Raw genomic sequence first — 13,499 nt, 5'->3', positions numbered from 1 at the left:
TGGGAAAGAGTAGTAAATCGTCATTGAATGAGCGCTAAACTGGCATCAGAATATGGCCATTCTGATATAAATGATAAAATTCCTTAGATAAGACTGAAAAAGTGTCTGGAAATATCAGCAACCATCAGGGTAAGAGTGACAACAGGTCCACATGGGGGAAATCCTTACAAATGGCTTAATGGGTCATTTCAACGCAATCGTGTTATTATTTATTTTTAGGGTTTAACAAGGCAGCTCACCTGTGACTTGACATTAGATGCGGCGACTTCGATTACCCTGCAGACGATATTTTTGTTCTTCCCGCCAATACAATCCACTGACAACGACTGACGAGTTCTGCGTTCCGAGATTATTTTTGTTATTTGCCTGTTTGGGGCCCGCCTGTGAAATTGCGCAATTCTTGCAATTCTCTTTCAGCCTCTCATCAACTAGCTGTTTTTGCAGAATATTAAAAATACGATAGTTATTCACTACTCATATTAACTAGGTGTCATTTACGTTACCTTAAGTCATTTATTTTTCAACTGGATTTTACAAAGGTGCATGACATGCCGGCGCTAAAAAGTTGTCAGGAGGGGGTTTCAAACCATGCCTATAGGGGAGTCTGCGACCTGAATGACTTAATGGTTATTTTCAATGCAATCAAGTTTTTTCTTTTTCTTTTAGGGTTTAACAAGGTTTCTCACCTGTTACCTGTGGCTTGACTTTAGATGTGGCCAGTTCGATTACCCTGCAGAATATAAGAGTGTCTTCAGAATATGGCCAATTTGACATGAATTTAAAAATGCCTCAGATAGGACCAAAAAAGTGTCTGGAGCTTCCCGTCAGGGTCAGAGTGACAACAGGTTTCCACATGTCAAAATGGGGGAAATCTTAGCAAATGGCTTAATGGTTATTCATGAGAATCGTGTTGTTGTATTGTTGAGTGTATCATGGGATCTCACCTGAAATCTGTGGCTTGACTACAAACCTGTAACCTATGCTACTGTGGCCTATAGAGCTAGAAGGCTGGATAACCAGGTATGTAAAGGTGTGAAGTGGGATAGATGGCCTGCAGTCCTATCCCAAATGGACAACTAATCCCTATGTACTTGCGGAGATGTGAGAGGATGCGATTGGTATAAGAAACACGACTAAACTTCAACCTCCGGAGGGGTCAAAAAAATGCATTTTCATTGTCGGCAGGATTTAAACCTGCGCAGGAAGATCCTAATGGATTTCTAGTCCATCGCCTTAACCACTCGGCCACGACAACGTTGACAGAAGAAAACAAGCTTGTTAGGAGTGAATGGGCCAACAGGCATAGCCTACAGAAAGTGAAATTTAACAACTGAAAGATAATGCAGTAACTCATTATAATGCAATAACACAAAATGTTCCCCTCATTAATTTGTTATTAAGTCCAGCTGTTTTCTTATTTAACCTTGATCTTTGCTCAGCTCCAGAAGGTCTGCATTTGAGGGTGTTTATTATGAATTGTTATTTCACTGTGTGAAGTTGTTATTTCATCATTCTTATTATTACTGCTGAGCAGCATGACTCCTGAGAGGCACTAAAAAACTGTCAGAAGTGGAATTTGAACCCACGCCTCCATGGGAGACTGCGACCTGAACGCAGCGCCTTAGACCGCTCGGCCATCCTGACTACAGCACAGTAATTGGGTATCGGGTTAAAGTGTATGCGGTAAAAGTAGAAATATGAACAACGCTCTAAAATCACCACAGAGACCAGAACAACTATGCATGATACTGACTTGCACTTTCAATAGTCATTTGTTTTTATAAATTAAAAAGTCCAGTCATTGATTTAACCTCAATATGGCCTTCAATGGGAAAGAGTAGTAAATCGTCATTGAATGAGCGCTAAACTGGCATCAGAATATGGCCATTCTGATATAAATGATAAAATTCCTTAGATAAGACTGAAAAAGTGTCTGGAAATATCAGCAACCATCAGGGTAAGAGTGACAACAGGTCCACATGGGGGAAATCCTTACAAATGGCTTAATGGGTCATTTCAACGCAATCGTGTTATTATTTATTTTTAGGGTTTAACAAGGCAGCTCACCTGTGACTTGACATTAGATGCGGCGACTTCGATTACCCTGCAGACGATATTTTTGTTCTTCCCGCCAATACAATCCACTGACAACGACCGACGAGTTCTGCGTTCCGAGATTATTTTTGTTATTTGCCTGTTTGGGGCCCGCCTGTGAAATTGCGCAATTCTTGCAATTCTCTTTCAGCCTCTCATCAACTAGCTGTTTTTGCAGAATATTAAAAATACGATAGTTATTCACTACTCATATTAACTAGGTGTCATTTACGTTACCTTAAGTCATTTATTTTTCAACTGGATTTTACAAAGGTGCATGACATGCCGGCGCTAAAAAGTTGTCAGGAGGGGGTTTCAAACCATGCCTATAGGGGAGTCTGCGACCTGAATGACTTAATGGTTATTTTCAATGCAATCAAGTTTTTTCTTTTTCTTTTAGGGTTTAACAAGGTTTCTCACCTGTTACCTGTGGCTTGACTTTAGATGTGGCCAGTTCGATTACCCTGCAGAATATAAGAGTGTCTTCAGAATATGGCCAATTTGACATGAATTTAAAAATGCCTCAGATAGGACCAAAAAAGTGTCTGGAGCTTCCCGTCAGGGTCAGAGTGACAACAGGTTTCCACATGTCAAAATGGGGGAAATCTTAGCAAATGGCTTAATGGTTATTCATGAGAATCGTGTTGTTGTATTGTTGAGTGTATCATGGGATCTCACCTGAAATCTGTGGCTTGACTACAAACCTGTAACCTATGCTACTGTGGCCTATAGAGCTAGAAGGCTGGATAACCAGGTGTGTAAAGGTGTGAAGTGGGATAGATGGCCTGCAGTCCTATCCCAAATGGACAACTAATCCCTATGTACTTGCGGAGATCTGAGAGGATGCGATTGGTATAAGAAACACGACTAAACTTCAACCTCCGGAGGGGTCAAAAAAATGCATTTTCATTGTCGGCAGGATTTAAACCTGCGCAGGAAGATCCTAATGGATTTCTAGTCCATCGCCTTAACCACTCGGCCACGACAACGTTGACAGAAGAAAACAAGCTTGTTAGGAGTGAATGGGCCAACAGGCATAGCCTACAGAAAGTGAAATTTAACAACTGAAAGATAATGCAGTAACTCATTATAATGCAATAACACAAAATGTTCCCCTCATTAATTTGTTATTAAGTCCAGCTGTTTTCTTATTTAACCTTGATCTTTGCTCAGCTCCAGAAGGTCTGCATTTGAGGGTGTTTATTATGAATTGTTATTTCACTGTGTGAAGTTGTTATTTCATCATTCTTATTATTACTGCTGAGCAGCATGACTCCTGAGAGGCACTAAAAAACTGTCAGAAGTGGAATTTGAACCCACGCCTCCATGGGAGACTGCGACCTGAACGCAGCGCCTTAGACCGCTCGGCCATCCTGACTACAGCACAGTAATTGGGTATCGGGTTAAAGTGTATGCGGTAAAAGTAGAAATATGAACAACGCTCTAAAATCACCACAGAGACCAGAACAACTATGCATGATACTGACTTGCACTTTCAATAGTCATTTGTTTTTATAAATTAAAAAGTCCAGTCATTGATTTAACCTCAATATGGCCTTCAATGGGAAAGAGTAGTAAATCGTCATTGAATGAGCGCTAAACTGGCATCAGAATATGGCCATTCTGATATAAATGATAAAATTCCTTAGATAAGACTGAAAAAGTGTCTGGAAATATCAGCAACCATCAGGGTAAGAGTGACAACAGGTCCACATGGGGGAAATCCTTACAAATGGCTTAATGGGTCATTTCAACGCAATCGTGTTATTATTTATTTTTAGGGTTTAACAAGGCAGCTCACCTGTGACTTGACATTAGATGCGGCGACTTCGATTACCCTGCAGACGATATTTTTGTTCTTCCCGCCAATACAATCCACTGACAACGACCGACGAGTTCTGCGTTCCGAGATTATTTTTGTTATTTGCCTGTTTGGGGCCCGCCTGTGAAATTGCGCAATTCTTGCAATTCTCTTTCAGCCTCTCATCAACTAGCTGTTTTTGCAGAATATTAAAAATACGATAGTTATTCACTACTCATATTAACTAGGTGTCATTTACGTTACCTTAAGTCATTTATTTTTCAACTGGATTTTACAAAGGTGCATGACATGCCGGCGCTAAAAAGTTGTCAGGAGGGGGTTTCAAACCATGCCTATAGGGGAGTCTGCGACCTGAATGACTTAATGGTTATTTTCAATGCAATCAAGTTTTTTCTTTTTCTTTTAGGGTTTAACAAGGTTTCTCACCTGTTACCTGTGGCTTGACTTTAGATGTGGCCAGTTCGATTACCCTGCAGAATATAAGAGTGTCTTCAGAATATGGCCAATTTGACATGAATTTAAAAATGCCTCAGATAGGACCAAAAAAGTGTCTGGAGCTTCCCGTCAGGGTCAGAGTGACAACAGGTTTCCACATGTCAAAATGGGGGAAATCTTAGCAAATGGCTTAATGGTTATTCATGAGAATCGTGTTGTTGTATTGTTGAGTGTATCATGGGATCTCACCTGAAATCTGTGGCTTGACTACAAACCTGTAACCTATGCTACTGTGGCCTATAGAGCTAGAAGGCTGGATAACCAGGTGTGTAAAGGTGTGAAGTGGGATAGATGGCCTGCAGTCCTATCCCAAATGGACAACTAATCCCTATGTACTTGCGGAGATCTGAGAGGATGCGATTGGTATAAGAAACACGACTAAACTTCCACCTCCGGAGGGGTCAAAAAAATGCATTTTCGTTGTCGGCAGGATTTGAACCTGCGCAGGAAGATCCTAATGGATTTCTAGTCCATCGCCTTAACCACTCGGCCACGACAACTTTGACAGAAAAAAACAGGCTTGTTAGGAGTGAATGGGCCAACAGGCATAGCCTACAGAGAGTGAAATTTAACAACTGATTAACAACTGATTAACTCATTATAATGCAATAACACAAAATGTTCCCCTCATTCATTTGTTATTAAGTCCAGCTGTTTTCTTATTTAACCTTGATCTTTGCTCAGCTCCAGAAGGTCTGCATTTGAGAGTGTTTATTATGAATTGTTATTTCACTGTGTGAAGTTGTTATTTCATCATTCTTATTATTACTGCTGAGCAGCATGACTCCTGAGAGGCACTAAAAAACTGTCAGAAGTGGGATTTGAACCCACGCCTCCATGGGAGACTGCAACCTGAACGCAGCGCCTTAGACCGCTCGGCCATCCTGACTACAGCACAGTAACTGGGTATCGGGTTAAAGTGTATGCGGTAAAAGTAGAAATATGAACAACGCTCTAAAATCACCACAGAGACCAGAACAACTATGCACGATACTGACTTGCACTTTCAATAGTCATTTGTTTTTATAAATTAAAAAGTCCAGTCATTGATTTAACCTCAATATGGCCTTCAATGGGAAAGAGTAGTAAATCGTCATTGAATGAGCGCTAAACTGGCATCAGAATATGGCCATTCTGATATAAATGATAAAATTCCTTAGATAAGACTGAAAAAGTGTCTGGAAATATCAGCAACCATCAGGGTAAGAGTGACAACAGGTCCACATGGGGGAAATCCTTACAAATGGCTTAATGGGTCATTTCAACGCAATCGTGTTATTATTTATTTTTAGGGTTTAACAAGGCAGCTCACCTGTGACTTGACATTAGATGCGGCGACTTCGATTACCCTGCAGACGATATTTTTGTTCTTCCCGCCAATACAATCCACTGACAACGACCGACGAGTTCTGCGTTCCGAGATTATTTTTTTTATTTGCCTGTTTGGGGCCCCCCTGTGAAATTGCGCGATTCTTGCAATTCTCTTTCAGCCTCTCATCAACTAGCTGTTTTTGCAGAATATTAAAAATACGATAGTTATTCACTACTCATATTAACTAGGTGTCATTTACGTTACCTTAAGTCATTTATTTTTCAACTGGATTTTACAAAGGTGCATGACATGCAGGCGCTAAAAAATTGTCAGGAGGGGGTTTCAAACCATGCCTATAGGGGAGTCTGCGACCTGAATGACTTAATGGTTATTTTCAATGCAATCAAGTTTTTTCTTTTTCTTTTAGGGTTTAACAAGGTTTCTCACCTGTTACCTGTGGCTTGACTTTAGATGTGGCCAGTTCGATTACCCTGCAGCCTAAGAGTGTCTTCAGAATATGGCCAATTTGACATGAATTTAAAAATGCCTCAGATAGGACCAAAAAAGTGTCTGGAGCTTCCCGTCAGGGTAAGAGTGACAACAGGTTTCCACATGTCAAAAAGGGGGAAATCTTAGCAAATGGCTTCATGGTTATTCATGAGAATCGTGTTGTTGTATTGTTGAGTGTATCATGGGATCTCACCTGAAATCTGTGGCTTGACTACAAACCTGTAACCTATGCTACTGTGGCCTATAGAGCTAGAAGGCTGGATAACCAGGTGTGTAAAGGTGTGAAGTGGGATAGATGGCCTGCAGTCCTATCCCAAATGGACAACTAATCCCTATGTACTTGCGGAGATCTGAGAGGATGCGATTGGTATAAGAAACACGACTAAACTTCAACCTCCGGAGGGGTCAAAAAAATGCATTTTCATTGTCGGCAGGATTTGAACCTGCGCTGGAAGATCCTAATGGATTTCTAGTCTATCGCCTTAACCACTCGGCCACGACAACGTCGACAGAAGAAAACAGGCTTGTTAGGAGTGAATGGGCCAACAGGCATAGCCTACAGAAAGTGAAATTTAACAACTGAAAGATAATGCAGTAACTCATTATAATGCAATAACACAAAATGTTCCCCTCATTCATTTGTTATTAAGTCCAGCTGTTTTCTTATTTAACCTTGATCTTTGCTCAGCTCCAGAAGGTCTGCATTTGAGAGTGTTTATTATGAATTGTTATTTCACTGTGTGAAGTTGTTATTTCATCATTCTTATTATTACTGCTGAGCAGCATGACTCCTGAGAGGCACTAAAAAACTGTCAGAAGTGGGATTTGAACCCACGCCTCCATGGGAGACTGCGACCTGAACGCAGCACCTTAGACCGCTCGGCCATCCTGACTACAGCACAGCAACTGGGTATCGGGTTAAAGTGTATGCGGTAAAAGTAGAAATATGAACAACGCTCTAAAATCACCACAGAGACCAGAACAACTATGCACGATACTGACTTGCACTTTCAATAGTCATTTGTTTTTATAAATTAAAAAGTCCAGTCATTGATTTAACCTCAATATGGCCTTCAATGGGAAAGAGTAGTAAATCGTCATTGAATGAGCGCTAAACTGGCATCAGAATAAGGCCATTCTGATATAAATGATACAATTCCTCAGATAAGACTGAAAAAGTGTCTGGAAATATCAGCAACCATCGGGGTAAGAGTGACAACAGGTCCACATGGGGGAAATCCTTACAAATGGCTTAATGAGTCATTTCAACGCAATCGTGTTATTATTTATTTTTAGGGTTTAACAAGGCAGCTCACCTGTGACTTGACATTAGATGCGGCGACTTTGATTACCCTGCAGACAATATATTTGTTCTTCCCGCCAATACAATCCACTGACAACGACCGATGAGTTCTGCGTTCCGAGATTATTTTTGTTATTTGCCTGTTTGGGGCCCGCCTGTGAAATTGCGCGATTCTTTCAATTCTCTTTCAGCCTCTCATCAACTAGCTGTTTTTGCAGAATATTAAAAATACGATAGTTATTCACTACTCATATTAACTAGGTGTCATTTACGTTACCTTAAGTCATTTATTTTTCAACTGGATTTTACAAAGGTGCATGACATGCAGGCACTAAAAAATTGTCAGGAGGGGGTTTCAAACCATGCCTATAGGGGAGTCTGCGACCTGAATGACTTAATGGTTATTTTCAATGCAATCAAGTTTTTTCTTTTTCTTTTAGGGTTTAACAAGGTTTCTCACCTGTTACCTGTGGCTTGACTTTAGATGTGGCCAGTTCGATTACCCTGCAGACTATAAGAGTGTCTTCAGAATATGGCCAATTTGACATGAATTTAAAAATGCCTCAGATAGGACCAAAAAAGTGTCTGGAGCTTCCCGTCAGGGTAAGAGTGACAACAGGTTTCCACATGTCAAAATGGGGGAAATCTTAGCAAATGGCTTCATGGTTATTCATGAGAATCGTGTTGTTGTATTGTTGAGTGTATCATGGGATCTCACCTGAAATCTGTGGCTTGACTACAAACCTGTAACCTATGCTACTGTGGCCTATAGAGCTAGAAGGCTGGATAACCAGGTGTGTAAAGGTGTGAAGTGGGACAGATGGCCTGCAGTCCTATCCCAAATGGACAACTAATCCCTATGTACTTGCGGAGATCTGAGAGGATGCGATTGGTATAAGAAACACGACTAAACTTCAACCTCCGGAGGGGTCAAAAAAATGCATTTTCGTTGTCGGCAGGATTTGAACCTGCGCAGGAAGATCCTAATGGATTTCTAGTCCATCGCCTTAACCACTCGGCCACGACAACATTGACAGAAGAAAACAAGCTTGTTAGGAGTGAATGGGCCAACAGGCATAGCCTACAGAAAGTGAAATTTAACAACTGAAAGATAATGCAGTAACTCATTATAATGCAATAACACAAAATGTTCCCCTCATTCATTTGTTATTAAGTCCAGCTGTTTTCTTATTTAACCTTGATCTTTGCTCAGCTCCAGAAGGTCTGCATTTGAGAGTGTTTATTATGAATTGTTATTTCACTGTGTGAAGTTGTTATTTCATCATTCTTATTATTACTGCTGAGCAGCATGACTCCTGAGAGGCACTAAAAAACTGTCAGAAGTGGGATTTGAACCCACGCCTCCATGGGAGACTGCGACCTGAACGCAGCACCTTAGACCGCTCGGCCATCCTGACTACAGCACAGTAACTGGGTATCGGGTTAAAGTGTATGCGGTAAAAGTAGAAATATGAACAACGCTCTAAAATCACCACAGAGACCAGAACAACTATGCACGATACTGACTTGCACTTTCAATAGTCATTTGTTTTTATAAATTAAAAAGTCCAGTCATTGATTTAACCTCAATATGGCCTTCAATGGGAAAGAGTAGTAAATCGTCATTGAATGAGCGCTAAACTGGCATCAGAATATGGCCATTCTGATATAAATGATAAAATTCCTTAGATAAGACTGAAAAAGTGTCTGGAAATATCAGCAACCATCAGGGTAAGAGTGACAACAGGTCCACATGGGGGAAATCCTTACAAATGGCTTAATGGGTCATTTCAACGCAATCGTGTTATTATTTATTTTTAGGGTTTAACAAGGCAGCTCACCTGTGACTTGACATTAGATGCGGCGACTTCGATTACCCTGCAGACGATATTTTTGTTCTTCCCGCCAATACAATCCACTGACAACGACCGACGAGTTCTGCGTTCCGAGATTATTTTTTTTATTTGCCTGTTTGGGGCCCGCCTGTGAAATTGCGCGATTCTTGCAATTCTCTTTCAGCCTCTCATCAACTAGCTGTTTTTGCAGAATATTAAAAATACGATAGTTATTCACTACTCATATTAACTAGGTGTCATTTACGTTACCTTAAGTCATTTATTTTTCAACTGGATTTTACAAAGGTGCATGACATGCAGGCGCTAAAAAATTGTCAGGAGGGGGTTTCAAACCATGCCTATAGGGGAGTCTGCGACCTGAATGACTTAATGGTTATTTTCAATGCAATCAAGTTTTTTCTTTTTCTTTTAGGGTTTAACAAGGTTTCTCACCTGTTACCTGTGGCTTGACTTTAGATGTGGCCAGTTCGATTACCCTGCAGCCTAAGAGTGTCTTCAGAATATGGCCAATTTGACATGAATTTAAAAATGCCTCAGATAGGACCAAAAAAGTGTCTGGAGCTTCCCGTCAGGGTAAGAGTGACAACAGGTTTCCACATGTCAAAATGGGGGAAATCTTAGCAAATGGCTTCATGGTTATTCATGAGAATCGTGTTGTTGTATTGTTGAGTGTATCATGGGATCTCACCTGAAATCTGTGGCTTGACTACAAACCTGTAACCTATGCTACTGTGGCCTATAGAGCTAGAAGGCTGGATAACCAGGTGTGTAAAGGTGTGAAGTGGGATAGATGGCCTGCAGTCCTATCCCAAATGGACAACTAATCCCTATGTACTTGCGGAGATCTGAGAGGATGCGATTGGTATAAGAAACACGACTAAACTTCAACCTCCGGAGGGGTCAAAAAAATGCATTTTCATTGTCGGCAGGATTTAAACCTGCGCAGGAAGATCCTAATGGATTTCTAGTCCATCGCCTTAACCACTCGGCCACGACAACGTTGACAGAAGAAAACAAGCTTGTTAGGAGTGAATGGGCCAACAGGCATAGCCTACAGAAAGTGAAATTTAACAACTGAAAGATAATGCAGTAACTCATTATAATGCAATAACACAAAATGTTCCCCTCATTAATTTGTTATTAAGTCCAGCTGTTTTCTTATTTAACCTTGATCTTTGCTCAGCTCCAGAAGGTCTGCATTTGAGGGTGTTTATTATGAATTGTTATTTCACTGTGTGAAGTTGTTATTTCATCATTCTTATTATTACTGCTGAGCAGCATGACTCCTGAGAGGCACTAAAAAACTGTCAGAAGTGGAATTTGAACCCACGCCTCCATGGGAGACTGCGACCTGAACGCAGCGCCTTAGACCGCTCGGCCATCCTGACTACAGCACAGTAATTGGGTATCGGGTTAAAGTGTATGCGGTAAAAGTAGAAATATGAACAACGCTCTAAAATCACCACAGAGACCAGAACAACTATGCATGATACTGACTTGCACTTTCAATAGTCATTTGTTTTTATAAATTAAAAAGTCCAGTCATTGATTTAACCTCAATATGGCCTTCAATGGGAAAGAGTAGTAAATCGTCATTGAATGAGCGCTAAACTGGCATCAGAATATGGCCATTCTGATATAAATGATAAAATTCCTTAGATAAGACTGAAAAAGTGTCTGGAAATATCAGCAACCATCAGGGTAAGAGTGACAACAGGTCCACATGGGGGAAATCCTTACAAATGGCTTAATGGGTCATTTCAACGCAATCGTGTTATTATTTATTTTTAGGGTTTAACAAGGCAGCTCACCTGTGACTTGACATTAGATGCGGCGACTTCGATTACCCTGCAGACGATATTTTTGTTCTTCCCGCCAATACAATCCACTGACAACGACCGACGAGTTCTGCGTTCCGAGATTATTTTTGTTATTTGCCTGTTTGGGGCCCGCCTGTGAAATTGCGCAATTCTTGCAATTCTCTTTCAGCCTCTCATCAACTAGCTGTTTTTGCAGAATATTAAAAATACGATAGTTATTCACTACTCATATTAACTAGGTGTCATTTACGTTACCTTAAGTCATTTATTTTTCAACTGGATTTTACAAAGGTGCATGACATGCCGGCGCTAAAAAGTTGTCAGGAGGGGGTTTCAAACCATGCCTATAGGGGAGTCTGCGACCTGAATGACTTAATGGTTATTTTCAATGCAATCAAGTTTTTTCTTTTTCTTTTAGGGTTTAACAAGGTTTCTCACCTGTTACCTGTGGCTTGACTTTAGATGTGGCCAGTTCGATTACCCTGCAGAATATAAGAGTGTCTTCAGAATATGGCCAATTTGACATGAATTTAAAAATGCCTCAGATAGGACCAAAAAAGTGTCTGGAGCTTCCCGTCAGGGTCAGAGTGACAACAGGTTTCCACATGTCAAAATGGGGGAAATCTTAGCAAATGGCTTAATGGTTATTCATGAGAATCGTGTTGTTGTATTGTTGAGTGTATCATGGGATCTCACCTGAAATCTGTGGCTTGACTACAAACCTGTAACCTATGCTACTGTGGCCTATAGAGCTAGAAGGCTGGATAACCAGGTGTGTAAAGGTGTGAAGTGGGATAGATGGCCTGCAGTCCTATCCCAAATGGACAACTAATCCCTATGTACTTGCGGAGATCTGAGAGGATGCGATTGGTATAAGAAACACGACTAAACTTCCACCTCCGGAGGGGTCAAAAAATTGCATTTTCGTTGTCGGCAGGATTTGAACCTGCGCAGGAAGATCCTAATGGATTTCTAGTCCATCGCCTTAACCACTCGGCCACGACAACTTTGACAGAAAAAAACAGGCTTGTTAGGAGTGAATGGGCCAACAGGCATAGCCTACAGAGAGTGAAATTTAACAACTGATTAACAACTGATTAACTCATTATAATGCAATAACACAAAATGTTCCCCTCATTCATTTGTTATTAAGTCCAGCTGTTTTCTTATTTAACCTTGATCTTTGCTCAGCTCCAGAAGGTCTGCATTTGAGAGTGTTTATTATGAATTGTTATTTCACTGTGTGAAGTTGTTATTTCATCATTCTTATTATTACTGCTGAGCAGCATGACTCCTGAGAGGCACTAAAAAACTGTCAGAAGTGGGATTTGAACCCACGCCTCCATGGGAGACTGCAACCTGAACGCAGCGCCTTAGACCGCTCGGCCATCCTGACTACAGCACAGTAACTGGGTATCGGGTTAAAGTGTATGCGGTAAAAGTAGAAATATGAACAACGCTCTAAAATCACCACAGAGACCAGAACAACTATGCACGATACTGACTTGCACTTTCAATAGTCATTTGTTTTTATAAATTAAAAAGTCCAGTCATTGATTTAACCTCAATATGGCCTTCAATGGGAAAGAGTAGTAAATCGTCATTGAATGAGCGCTAAACTGGCATCAGAATATGGCCATTCTGATATAAATGATAAAATTCCTTAGATAAGACTGAAAAAGTGTCTGGAAATATCAGCAACCATCAGGGTAAGAGTGACAACAGGTCCACATGGGGGAAATCCTTACAAATGGCTTAATGGGTCATTTCAACGCAATCGTGTTATTATTTATTTTTAGGGTTTAACAAGGCAGCTCACCTGTGACTTGACATTAGATGCGGCGACTTCGATTACCCTGCAGACGATATTTTTGTTCTTCCCGCCAATACAATCCACTGACAACGACCGACGAGTTCTGCGTTCCGAGATTATTTTTTTTATTTGCCTGTTTGGGGCCCCCCTGTGAAATTGCGCGATTCTTGCAATTCTCTTTCAGCCTCTCATCAACTAGCTGTTTTTGCAGAATATTAAAAATACGATAGTTATTCACTACTCATATTAACTAGGTGTCATTTACGTTACCTTAAGTCATTTATTTTTCAACTGGATTTTACAAAGGTGCATGACATGCAGGCGCTAAAAAATTGTCAGGAGGGGGTTTCAAACCATGCCTATAGGGGAGTCTGCGACCTGAATGACTTAATGGTTATTTTCAATGCAATCGAGTTTTTTCTTTTTCTTTTAGGGTTTAACAAGGTTTCTCACCTGTTACCTGTGGCTTGACTT

The 13,499-nt window shown here is 40.7% G+C and overlaps 3 non-coding genes across 3 annotated transcripts; all 3 read right to left on the bottom strand.

The window, feature by feature from the left end:
- Positions 1–4,829: 4,829 nt before the first annotated feature.
- trnas-aga (transfer RNA serine (anticodon AGA)) lies at positions 4,830–4,911 on the bottom strand. Its single transcript has one exon. It is a non-coding gene; the product is annotated as a tRNA-Ser (tRNA).
- A 3,572-nt stretch (positions 4,912–8,483) lies between these two features.
- Positions 8,484–8,565, bottom strand: trnas-aga (transfer RNA serine (anticodon AGA)). Its single transcript has one exon. It is a non-coding gene; the product is annotated as a tRNA-Ser (tRNA).
- Positions 8,566–12,137: 3,572 nt separating this feature from the next.
- trnas-aga (transfer RNA serine (anticodon AGA)) lies at positions 12,138–12,219 on the bottom strand. The gene has a single exon. It is a non-coding gene; the product is annotated as a tRNA-Ser (tRNA).
- Between the last annotated feature and the right edge of the window lie 1,280 nt (positions 12,220–13,499).

The sequence above is a fragment of the Oncorhynchus mykiss genome, chromosome 16, assembly GCF_057628025.1.
Source record: "Oncorhynchus mykiss isolate SJ-2025 chromosome 16, ASM5762802v1, whole genome shotgun sequence".
NCBI lineage: Eukaryota > Metazoa > Chordata > Actinopteri > Salmoniformes > Salmonidae > Oncorhynchus > Oncorhynchus mykiss.
Note: the sequence above shows the minus strand (reverse complement) of the source record. Positions and strands in the feature narration are given on the sequence as shown.